This window comes from Paramisgurnus dabryanus, chromosome 20 (genome assembly GCF_030506205.2).
Source record: "Paramisgurnus dabryanus chromosome 20, PD_genome_1.1, whole genome shotgun sequence".
NCBI lineage: Eukaryota > Metazoa > Chordata > Actinopteri > Cypriniformes > Cobitidae > Paramisgurnus > Paramisgurnus dabryanus.
In genome coordinates, this window is record NC_133356.1 from 19,478,533 (window position 1) to 19,491,846 (window position 13,314).

Consider the following 13,314-nt stretch of genomic DNA (forward strand, 5'->3'; position numbering starts at 1 on the left):
AATGTAAAAACCATGTGAACATCATAAGTAGACATCAGACAACAGTATAAAACAATATAATCGACAGCTTAATTGCACCTTTAATAAACTATTTTAACAAAATGCCAAAATGTCAACTGTTGGAAATCACTTTTAACCACCAGCGTATAAATGTCGGCTATGTTTCATACAGTAGGGCAGACAAAATCATCCGTTGAAGAACAAGAATTATTTAAATATTACTGAGCTTTGAAAAAGGCAGGATTTCTTAGTCACTTTGTAGCTACAAATTGTACAAAGGTCACAGACAAAAAGATAAATCCTGGATTTCCCTATGAAGCTGTTTGCTAAAGGAATTGCCAAGCAATGAAGTAAATCATCAGGCTTTAAAGACATTACACTTGATTCTCTCTCTCTCTCTGTCTCTCTTTCTCTCTCTCTCTCTCAACCTGGCAAGACACGCAGGTCACCCTTGATCTTTATCTGATCACTCTGTCCTACTCTCTCCTTCTTTTCACAGTGGTGTATTAATGGAAAGTGTGATTGATATCTTCAAGGTGGTCTGCAAACTTCACAGTTCAACTGAGCTCCAAAACAAGCAACATGCTCTTTTTTATGAGATCTGCCACTTTGGGGATGATCATAAACTGCTATCACTCTGTCCAAAAGAAAATAAATGAAAACAAAGCCAAATCAAATATTGCCATTGCTTCCTTCTCATAAATGTTGGAAATCCAATATAATATTATTTACTCATGATTCACTGTTTACCCCCCCCTCCTCTGTAGAGCTTTCCAGCACACTTTTGCCTAATACTTTTCCCAACGTTAAATATCTGGAGTACTGTGCACACATAATGTTTATACATTTTCAAAATGACGAGTTTAAACTGGCAAAAACTTTCAGGCTGATCCTGTCTGATTTATGTTGGTTTGGGTCTAGTCATAATCAGTAAAAACTAGCTATGTGTCTGATTGACCAGCAAGGCTTAACCAAAAATGGCTGGTTGGTAAGCATATAGACAGCCTTGCTTTGGACAGCATCACACCTGGGGCCAAAAAGGGACAAGTCCAGCCCAGGTTGTAATGTAACCTATGCTGGGTTGTTTCAACCTATTGTTGGGTCAAATATAAAAAAATGTATGGGTTAATTTAACCCAAAGGATGGGGTCGTCCCTTTTTGACCCAATGCTGAAATAAAAACAACCTAGCATTTTTTAGAGTCTGCATAAACAAAGCTGCTGTGTTTTAAACAAATCCAGCATAGGATAAATTACAAACCAATGGCTTTTTTCCATTTGACCAAGCATTTTTTTTTAGAGTCTAGTCTCAGCAGTTTATGCAACCAGCCACAGCATTGCATTCTGGGAACAATAAAAACACAACATATTGGTAACTATCCAAGTTTTTTTTTTAAGATTATTGCAGCAGCACTGATTATACCGAGAGCTCATGTAGTATTCTTTCATTGCATTATTTAACATTTTTTGCAGTTTTTCAACTGTAGTCTCATGTATGGGGCATCTGGGATTGGCAATAAAATTAACTTTTTTTACAAAAAAAAATGTTGCTAATTAAATCACAGCTTCAGTTTTACAGTCACAACCAGTTAACAAATTAAACACAGAAAAATGGTGCCTTTCCCCACAACCACATCTGTAAACACTTCACAAAAATACAGCGACTTAAAACAAAAAGCAATTTTGAGCATGGCATGGTTGTTGGTGCCAGACAGGCCTGAGTATTTCACAATCTGCTCAGTCACTGGGATTTTCATGCACAACCATTTCTAGAGGCTACAAAGAATGGTGTGAAAAGGGAAAAACATCCAGTATGTGGCGGTCCTGTGGGCGAAAATGCCTTGTTGATGCTAAAGGTCAAAGGAGAATGGGCCGACTGATTCAAGCTGATAGAAGAGCAACCTTGATTGAAATAATCACTTGTTACAACCGAGGTATGCAGCAAAGCATTTGTGAAGCCACAACATGCACAACCTTTAGGCGGGTGGGCTACAACAGCAGAAGACCGGGTACCACTCATCTCCACTACAAAAAAAGGAAAAAGAGGCTACAATTTGCACGAGCTCACCAAAATTAGAAAGTTGAAGACCGGAAAAATGTTGCCTGGTCTGATGAGTCTCGATTTCTGTTGAGACATTCAGATCTGAGTCAGAAATTGGCGTAAACAGAATGAGAACATGGATCCATCTTGCCTTGTTACCACTGTGCAGGCTGGTGGTGGTGGTGTAATGGTGTGGGGGATTTTTTCTTGGCACACTTTAGGCCTCTTAGTGCCAATTGGGCATCGTTTAAATGCCACAGCCCACTTGAGCATTGTTTCTGACCATGTCCATCCCTTTATGACCACCATGTTCCCATCCTCTGATGGCTACTTCCAGCAGGATAATGCACCATGTCACAAAGCTCGAATCATTTCAAATTGATTTCTTGAACCTGACAATGAGTTCACTGTACTAAAATGGCCCCCACAGTCACCAGAGCTCAGCCCAATAGAGCATCTTTGGGATTTGGTTGAACGGAACTTCGTGCCCTGGAAATCTCCATCAACTGCAAGATGCTATCCTATTTATATGGGCCAACATTTCTAAAGAATGCTTTCAGCACCTTGTTGAATCAATGCCACGTAGAATTAAGGCAGTTCTGAAGGCAAAAGGGGATCAAACACAGTACTAGTATGGTGTTCCTAATAATCCTTTAGGTGAGTGTGTGTGTGTGTGTGTGTGTGTGTGTGTGTGTGTGTGTGTGCGTGCGTGCGTGCGTGTATATATATATATATATATATACAAGGTATGACAAACATAAAACAAACATTGTGCACTAGAGTAAATACAAACAATAACAGACAGTGTATATATATATATACATATACTATATATATATAGTGCACAATGTTTGTTTTATGTTTGTCATATACTTGCTCTATAATGTTTCAAATTTTTTTCATTGCCCTGTGATGTCTTAAATATGACAACACATCTGCCTTTTACTATCATGCTGGTCTGACTGGTCCACAGCTGGACAGCAAGTGTTTGTGCCCCTCCAATTAAAAATCAAGTTAAACTCAATACTGTCACACTTGATTTGACTAAAAATGGCACAAAATATCATATGTAGACCTTGTGCAACAAAAATAATATGCTGTGCAAGGTGGAAAAAAGTCGCAGAGAGAGCAAGACAGAGAAGGACTGAATGTCTATCATAAAACAGAAGTGTAAAAACTGACAAATAAGATTTCTTGCACCAGATGCATATAAATTCTGGTGAAATATTTTTAACCTTACAAAGTATTGAATGCTATCACTGGTAAACTACTGCTGTGTCTAATTCTAAATAAATTTGCTGAAGCAGAGTACCTGCAGCGTTAATGTCATTTTTAAATCTGTCATGATTTTATGTACAGTTTATGGACAGCAGCATATAATAACTATAAAATTTGAAGTCATATACTGACTATATCAGTGTCACATAACAGCCTGTTCCCTAGTATTTCATTATTAAAAAAAATAAAATAAATAAAAACATGGACGAGTGCGACAGGTGCATTATTCAACAGTGAAATCATGGTGCACATATTTCTGCCTGTTATTTTTTAGAGAAGCTAAAGTAGCGGACAAACATGTCGTCGTCTGAGACAGCATAGGGATTAAACATTTAGTGCTATTGTAGAAACATGACAGCGACTTCCATGTAAGGGCACCCGCGTGGTATGTATATAAAAATTGCTCATTCTAAGGTAGTAAAAACATAACCATTCATTATGTAAGGTCTTTATACACCACTGATAATATAGCTATACAGTATATTGCATTTCTGTCAAGAGAACCTCCCAAAAGTCCCACATTGCACCTTTAAGGATTCACTGACACACACACACACACACATTTTTGTGAGAAGTCTGGTTGAGGGTGACTCAACTGCCTAAGGCTAAAATCTGTCTTAAGGATATGTTCTCAACCATTTGAGACAGTTTCATGACATACCAGTGGATGACAAATACAGGATTAAAGCAACGTCTAAATCGGACAACTGTATGGAATGAGAATAGACTGAGCCATGGATTTTATTGTCATGAATTATGGCATTCATTTAGAAGAGAACAAGTGCAAAATTGTGTAGTCTTTCATTCTGTTTTTCTACTGGAACTGGTGTTGGTGACCAATCTGTGTCCCACAGTCTGTGTATGTCCACATATAAAAGGGGAGGCCAATGATTTCAGGATGAAAGGCACTATTTTTTTTGAAAGCATTATAGGATAGACTAAAAGGTACACATTCATAGTTGTCATGTATGCTTATAAAACCAATAACAGAGGTTGGACATTTGCTGTGCATGTGCCAAGTCTGTTCCCAACAAGCAATTCCAATCACCAAGGGGTTCTGCTAGTTCCACCCTCTGGCTCCAAATGGAATTCAAATGGGATTATGGAAATCTAAAGAAAGATAGTTACTGTAATAAAGTACTGTACTTCATTACTATACATGAATATATTTTGTGGAATTTAAATTGTACAAAACTTGTGCCTTTACTTTCTTGTTACATTCTCCAGGCAAAATGAAAACATATTAAGAGCCCAAAAGTACATATTTTATTGATAATTGTATTGATAATTCTGTCTCAAACTCGCATTTGAAATTTTCTGATGAAATTGAGAATCAGAATCAAAAAAAAAAAAAATTGATAAGCCAATGTGACTGCATTTCTAAACTAAAACATTACCTGAAATTATAAAAACCGAATTGAATTCAAAAGCAGCTTTCTCAATGTTTAACTTTTGAGAGTGGATTTTTATACTACAGATAGCCTGTAGTTCTCATATTCAAGTTAAATGTATCCTTTAAAATTATACTTCAGCAGTGGTTATACTTAAAATACATTTTTCTTTAGGTCAAAGACCCTATTGTGGTGACTGGCGAGACATATTTTGATAAAGAATGAAGGATGATAACTGTTCAAATGCAGTTTACACTGGAATTAATGGCATTAGCTATAAGAGTCTGACCAGAATTATTTGATGATTTGTAAGCTCAGTAAAATGGAAACCAGAAAAAAGATTGATTTACTTTCACACAGTAAAACTCCCCCCAAAAATAGACAGTTACTGTATATTCAACAAACACAGGCTGTCTAGGTTGTACTCCAATGTGAGCAAACACAGCCAGAAGCAAGGATAGTTTGTTCAAACACAATATAATAATGGTACTGTATATCTATGAGAGAAGTGTTTCAGTGAGGATTTTAGACACACTCAGCGTCCTGAAATGCGATAGAAAAGCCATTAAGATATCCATTTTCAACACTCCACTACCATTAAAGCAATACAAGCATAACATCTCCAGCTGAATCACTACCATGACCTTTCAGCAATATCAACAGTTAAAGCAATAACAAAAATACGGTTGCCATAACACCTGCCATTACAAGTGAAATGGCCGGGTTTGTCCAGTATTTTGAGGTACAAATTATCATTCTTTATTCTTGTTCATGTCTTTTTTATATGCCGAGACAGCAGTAAACAGGCCCAGAAGAACCAATTATGCCTGAAACATTGGCTGAAGTCGTGTAGTCTAATTTTGAGATTCAGAGCGTCAAAGTAGTAATAGTGTGTCATTTGTGATAATTGCTGTAAATTATGTATTAAAAACTAAGCCTTCAATATACAATACTTAAACTCTTATTTATTACATGAAATTTTACATATAAAATAGGGGAGAGTGAAAGTACCATTTTTCATAAAAACTTAATTTTAAAAGCTAATGTTTTAGACAGATATATATTTTTGCTGTGGTCAATAACTCACAAGTGTGGTCTATCAATACCAGGTGACATTTTGTAAAAATGTAAACTGATTTCAGTATAATTTCACTTTGAACATAAGTGGTGAATTGTTACTTTCGACCCCACCTGCAGGGACGAAAGTAACACACGGGTGTGTCAAAAGTAACACAACAAAACAGGATAGATTTTCGTGTTACACAAGTTTTTATTAACTATATATGACTATGACTTTGTTAATATAACTGCAAACATATTTTGTAATTTATCTCTGTAAAAAATTATGAAATTACATTTTTATTTAAAATTTCAGTTTTATCAAATGTTTCAAAAGCAACCAACAGTACAAACTTAAATTGTTGAGAATAAAATATTTTTAACAGTTTGAATACTATGAAAATGAAATGAAATCAAATTAGAATAATTAAATTTTTTATATATACAAGAGTATTAGCAGCGGGACAAAAGTAACAAGTGTTACTTTCGACCCGACAGGATCTCCTCACATTTAAATACGGTTTACTTTAATTTTGAAAAACGCTGAGAAGTCAAACTTCAGGATGTGTTAGACACTAAATAACCTGTAGGTTGATCAGTTTTGTAACACATGGAACGAGAAACTCAACACGTTATAAGAAAAAAATACCCACTTTAGGAATTTACTTAGTTGAAAACACCTTTCTGGATCTACACGCAGAAAACGGTGAGTACGCAGAAAACGAGAGAATCTCAGCTTTCATGTAGGATATGACACATAAATAGTAAATTATGGTTCAATTGTGATGCAGCGTTAAATGTAGGCTAGTTTTTAATTCGGAAATTCTCAAAAACATAATTTTCTGAGAATGAAATTCATCAAATCTTTGACCTTTCTCAGTCAGTAATAAAGTAATCAAGGTGATATTTTCACCAAATGTTCTCTACTTTATATATGATTTTATGTTTTAAAAAAATTTAAATGACAAAAAACAAGTTTAAAAAGGTTTTCAAAGATAAGGTCACAATTACAGTAACTAGTTCTCTCTCGTTTACTTTCTTATTCTTTTCATCTTAAAAAATTACTTACAAAAGTCTTTATTGAACTGCCAGACAGAAACTAAGCTTTGCAATGTGAAGGATGATGTTGTACCAAGCGTGCAGCACAAGCCCTGAAAAGTGAAGCCAAAACGTCTTGATCGCTCCCCTGTGACTGGCCCCAGTATAGGTCATAAACCCCGCCTCCCCCATGTTATTCCCCAGGTCAAAAAGACGAAGTATTTAATGTATTAAAAATATACTTAAAATACAAATAGTATGTTTATAATACATTTGTATTTCCAACATACTTATTTGAAGTGTATTAAAAATACGTTAAATTGCATTTAAACGTATTTTTTAAAAGTATACTAGAAGTACACTTGTAATAAATATATACTTAAGTACATTTTTAAGAAATATGCTAAACTTAAGAATATTTTAAATGTATTTATATTAAGTGTACTAGAAGTACATTGGTAATAAATATATACTTAATTACATTTTTAAGAAATATGCTAAACTTAAGAATATTTTTAATGTATTTATATTAAGTGTACTAGAAGTACATTGGTAATAAATATATACTTAAGTACATTTTTAAGAAATATGCTAAACTTAAGAATATTTTAAATGTATTTATATTAAGTGTACTAGAAGTACATTGGTAATAAATATATACTTAATTACATTTTTAAGAAATATGCTAAACTTAAGAATATTTTTAATGTATTTATATTAAGTGTACTAGAAGTACATTGGTAATAAATATATACTTAATTACATTTTTAAGAAATATGCTAAACTTAAGAATATTTTTAATGTATTTATATTAAGTGTACTAGAAGTACATTGGTAATAAATATATACTTAATTACATTTTAAAGAAATATGCTAAACTTAAGAATATTTTTAATGTATTTATATTAAGTGTACTAGAAGTACATTGGTAATAAATATATACTTAATTACATTTTAAAGAAATATGCTAAACTTAAGAATATTTTTAATGTATTTGTATTAAGTGTACTAGAAGTACATTGGTAATAAATATATGCTTTATTACATTTTTAAGAAATATGCTAAACTTAAGAATATTTTAAATGTATTTATATTAAGTGTACTAGAAGTACATTGGTAATAAATATATACTTAATTACATTTTTAAGAAATATGCTAAACTTAAGAATATTTTTAATGTATTTATATTAAGTGTACTAGAAGTACATTGGTAATAAATATATACTTAATTACATTTTTAAGAAATATGCTAAACTTAAGAATATTTTTAATGTATTTATATTAAGTGTACTAGAAGTACATTGGTAATAAATATATACTTAATTACATTTTAAAGAAATATGCTAAACTTAAGAATATTTTTAATGTATTTATATTAAGTGTACTAGAAGTACATTGGTAATAAATATATACTTAATTACATTTTAAAGAAATATGCTAAACTTAAGAATATTTTTAATGTATTTATATTAAGTGTACTAGAAGTACATTGGTAATAAATATATACTTAATTACATTTTTAAGAAATATGCTAAACTTAAGAATATTTTTAATGTATTTATATTAAGTGTACTAGAAGTACATTGGTAATAAATATATACTTAATTACATTTTTAAGAAATATGCTAAACTTAAGAATATTTTAAATGTATTTATATTAAGTGTACTAGAAGTACATTGGTAATAAATATATACTTAATTACATTTTTAAGAAATATGCTAAACTTAAGAATATTTTTAATGTATTTATATTAAGTGTACTAGAAGTACATTGGTAATAAATATATACTTAATTACATTTTTAAGAAATATGCTAAACTTAAGAATATTTTTAATGTATTTATATTAAGTGTACTAGAAGTACATTGGTAATAAATATATACTTAATTACATTTTAAAGAAATATGCTAAACTTAAGAATATTTTTAATGTATTTATATTAAGTGTACTAGAAGTACATTGGTAATAAATATATACTTAATTACATTTTAAAGAAATATGCTAAACTTAAGAATATTTTTAATGTATTTGTATTAAGTGTACTAGAAGTACATTGGTAATAAATATATGCTTTATTACATTTTTAAGAAATATGCTAAACTTAAGAATATTTTTAATGTATTTATATTAAGTGTACTAAAAGTATGCTGGTAATAAATATATGCATAATTACACTTTTAAGAAATATGCTAAACACAAATGTACTTCTAGTGAAGTTTTAGTATATTTGGATAAAACATACTTTTTCAAAACATGATTCATTAATTGTAATAAGCTAACATTTAACTTTCCTCAAGCCTTTCAACATTATATCATTCCGATTGCACAATAAGCTATTTTTTCAAAGATTTGCTTAAAATCTTACTTGTTTAATTTCAAAATCTTACTTGTTTAATTTCAAACAAGACACGTGACACACGTGACTAAACCTGATTGGTTGTTGTCATAGTAACACGTCACGGTGCTATTTGAAACTTGTTCAGTTTAGTTCAGTTGTTCACGGTGCATGCGGTTGCTTGCATTAAACGTATAAACTGTTAAATTAGATGGCGACTCTGCATTAAACGTATTTATTTAATTAATCGGCGATCATATTTCACCAGAGGACTAAGATAAAACAACTCGATTTAAAATATGAGCAGTTTTAGTGGATCTGACGTTGAGGGAAAAAGTATTTCGCTTTTTGTTTGGAGATGAACGAGACAAACACGAGGGTAAGTGATGACAGATTTTCACATTTCTTTATTTAGTTAACTATTAAATAAGTAAAACATTACATTACATTTAACCCAGCTTCTTTATGTAACGTTATGTCTGTGTTGCGTGTTGGAACATCTTTATTTTCTGACTAACATTAGGCATTTCTCTTAAGCATTTCAGAAATCATTAAAACCTTTCTTTTTTTTAGCACAGCGACATAAATATGACCAACCAGATCCCAAGTAGACAGGAACAAATGAAGATATAGCGCATATAGACTTATTCTTGGTGGTAAGTTTGTTGTTGCTATTTGATTTCACGTTTAAGTTTTTCTAATGTTTCTCTTGCAACGCTAACGTTAGTTTAAAATGAATGTTTGAGCTGTCTTACCTGAAAATACCATGATATGACCATATGGTTATTATAACTCCAGTAATGTTCAATGTCTAATGTTTATATCAGTTCAATCTTGACAACCTTATTGTCTTTTTGTTTATTTTTAAATGTATTTCTAATTACATATGGACACAAAAATGACATTGTAAGAAGGGATACTTTTATGAGAGTTTGTAAAACTGCCGAGGCTGGGTTTGATTATATTATATTGTCTTAATATATTGTACTCGGGGTAAGTAAATCTTAAAACGAAAACAAATCATTAATCATCATTTACCTGCCTGTTGTTTTTCAGATCAACTGCTATTGACATTTTTAAATCGGGGCAAATGTGGAGTGAAGAAAAACGTTTGCAACACATCCATTCCAGGTGGCTAATTTCTGTCCTTTTGAATTATTCTTGTAAAAACCGTTTTTTTATTGTAAAGCTGTAAGGGACTTGGCCTAGTCATCATTGCACCATTTGGCAGGGCACCAGACTAACTTTTTTTACTAGGAGCACAGTGGCCCCCAACTGAAAATTTTAGGGGCGCAACCAGAAAATTTAGGGGCACACACGGTAAAACAACATGCTAACCAAATATTCACATGTCTACTAATTTAGACTGTATTACTAATAAATACTTTAATTATAGATTCAGAAAGTACAATGTGCTGTTTCAGATTAGTGTCATATCCACTGATCTATATAAATGACTGGATTGCACATGACGTCACACTTGTGAAGCCACCGCGCCGCCATGTTGGTTTACCCAAAAGTTCTATTTAATCAATGGACGTTATCAGATTTTAATGATAAAACATCACTTTACTCGTCTTCGTTTTTATATCTGAAGTTACCCTGTACATTATTACAACACAAACGTCCAAAGCATGTAAATAGTTATTTACTGAAAGTTGTACATTTTGCATTTTAAACAGTTATTATACATTCATCTTTATTACAGTATCAGATCAGCAGACAGACCGCAGCATATTTAGTATTAATGACAATAAACGTGCTCATTCTGAAATCTAAATAAATAATCATGCTTTGTACAGTATGTGCATGCAATAATTTGCTAGTTTTGTAATTATGTTATCTTAACTTACATGTTACCTAAACTTATTTAGAGATATAACGCTGACCGTCACAGTGTAGCTGAATGTCAAAAAAAACTTTATTTATACCCGTGTCATTAGCAAATGCAGCAGACACACTCACCTTAACGGTTTTTTATAAATCCATTATCCTGCCCGATTAAAACATAAACATTGCAAATAACACCAGAATTAACAAATAATTAACGTACACATATCCTAAAAATTAACCTTGTGTAACTGATACGCTGTAAAGGGGGTAAATTTTGATCATGATTTTGAATGGAAGTCAATGACGCTCTCTGCCGGTTGGGTATACCAAGATGGCGGCTCGAACTCTGCGCTGGCTTCAACTCACGCAGTTACGTCAAGCGTTCCAATCCAGTCATTTATATAGATCAGTGGTCATATCACAAAAAAAAAGGTCAAATTTGCTGGTCGCACATGTGCGACCGGATGTAAAATTCAGTGGCACACTCTCAAATTTAGGTGGCAAAATGCCACCATTTGATAGCAGTCTGGAGCCCTGTTTGGCATCATTTCTGATTTCCTTAAATCTCCTTAAACAGAGGTGAACCTTAAGTTTGCAAGACCACAATAGACAAACAATGGAAAATGATCTAGGTTCAAATAAAACACAATTATCAATGTAAAACATATCCTGTAATACACACAGGTTGCTTTATTTCATGAGCCTGTTCTAATCCTATCTTCATTCCCACTTGTAGAGTGCTCTGACAGATAAAACTGACACGCTTGATGAGGACACAGTCAAGCTTTAAAAGGTAAACTGAGAAGTTAACAAAACTTCCATACATGCATATCTATGCCAATTTATTTTAAACATGGATATCCAAATATTCATTCATTATTGGTTAATTGGTATATTCTGTTTCCTTTTCACAGCCCGTGTGATAAAGCAGTCTTCAATTACTACGGTGTCTGAATTGCAAGAAGAAGTCACCCTCCACTTAAACATGTGACATCTAAACTGTTTTGTGTTTTAGTTCAGCTTTTCATAGGTTTATCTTAAGTTGGTTAAAGGCAGAGTGCACAATTTTTGAAAGCCAATGTTAACATTTGAAATTACCTAAACAAACATGTCTCTACCCCAATAGAATCTGGACCTTCTTTTGATAGAGCCACCACACACATACGCAACCCCGGCAAGGATGTCAGTTAGTAGACACGCCCCTTACTGCTGGTTGGCTACAAGTGTGTTTTGGTAGTCGGCCCAATTTCCTTTTCCAAAGTGTTTTTTAAACATTGTGCACTCCGTCTTTAAATTGCACTTAAACATTTTTTTTCATTCATTTTTTATTCAGAGAATTACATTATGATTATTATATAATCATTGCTTATGAATATTTAGTGATTGCATATTCATAGTGTACTTTTCATGAATACATTTAATGTTAATGTTGTACAATTTGATAGAAGTAGCTCTGTAATTGCATTTCTCTGATATTTGTTTTATATGTTTCTCTTTGGTCAAGAGATTATGTATGTCTCTGTGCTTGATTAATTTACTTTAGGTATTTTTGTAATGTACACAACACAATATGAAGTATATTAAATTGTTCTGTATTCAAAATCTGTGTATGTGTCTTAAAATTTAATGATTTTAATATAACATTTTAAATATTAAAAACAGCTTTATAATAAAATAGAAGTGTAATGCTAATACATTTCTATTAATGTAATGCTAGTATATTTCTAATATGCTGAAGTACTATTAAAGTGTTCTTAAAGCACAGTTAAATTAAGCTTTAAATGTATTCTAACTGTATTTTTAAGTGTATGAGAAGTGCATTTCAAATGAATTTTAAAGAAGTACACTTAAATTGCACTAAATATATTTGAAGTTGTTCCAATTTAACACAATTTCAATATATTAAATATAATGCAAATAGATTAAAATTGACTTTAAATATATCTTGAAATGCATTTAATATATTTGAAGTGGGTTCAATATAATACATTTAATATGCATTTAGTATAGTAGCTTTTAAATATATTAAGTATGTCCCAAAAAATACTATTTAAATATATTTCTTTTTCACCTGGGTCAATGGAACTTGAGACCAACTAAACAATTTAATTACACTTCAATTATCTGTTTCCAAAGCTGGTTTCTGTTATTTACTGTAGTTTTAATCACGCTGATGTAAATTCAAATGTTTATTTTTAAAATAAGTTTGTTTTCGGTGGTGTCATGTCATGATTGACAGCTGTGATATGCAGCTTTGATTTCACAACTTTACTTCCTGCTCACTACTGCGCAGGACTGGTCCCGAAATCGCTACTGCGCAGACTCAAGACCCAAGATGTCA

General features: G+C 32.0%; 1 protein-coding gene and 1 long non-coding RNA gene across 3 annotated transcripts in view; one reads left to right on the plus strand and one right to left on the minus strand.

The window, feature by feature from the left end:
• The window catches only part of nrg3a (neuregulin 3a), a 354,166-nt gene that overhangs the window by 51,036 nt on the left and 289,816 nt on the right, over positions 1-13,314 (minus strand). The gene's annotated exons all lie outside the window — the stretch shown is intronic.
• On the plus strand, positions 10,221-12,303 carry LOC135787611 (uncharacterized). Its single transcript, XR_010547124.1, has 3 exons — positions 10,221-10,271; positions 11,710-11,766; positions 11,888-12,303. It is a non-coding gene; the product is annotated as an uncharacterized lncRNA (long non-coding RNA).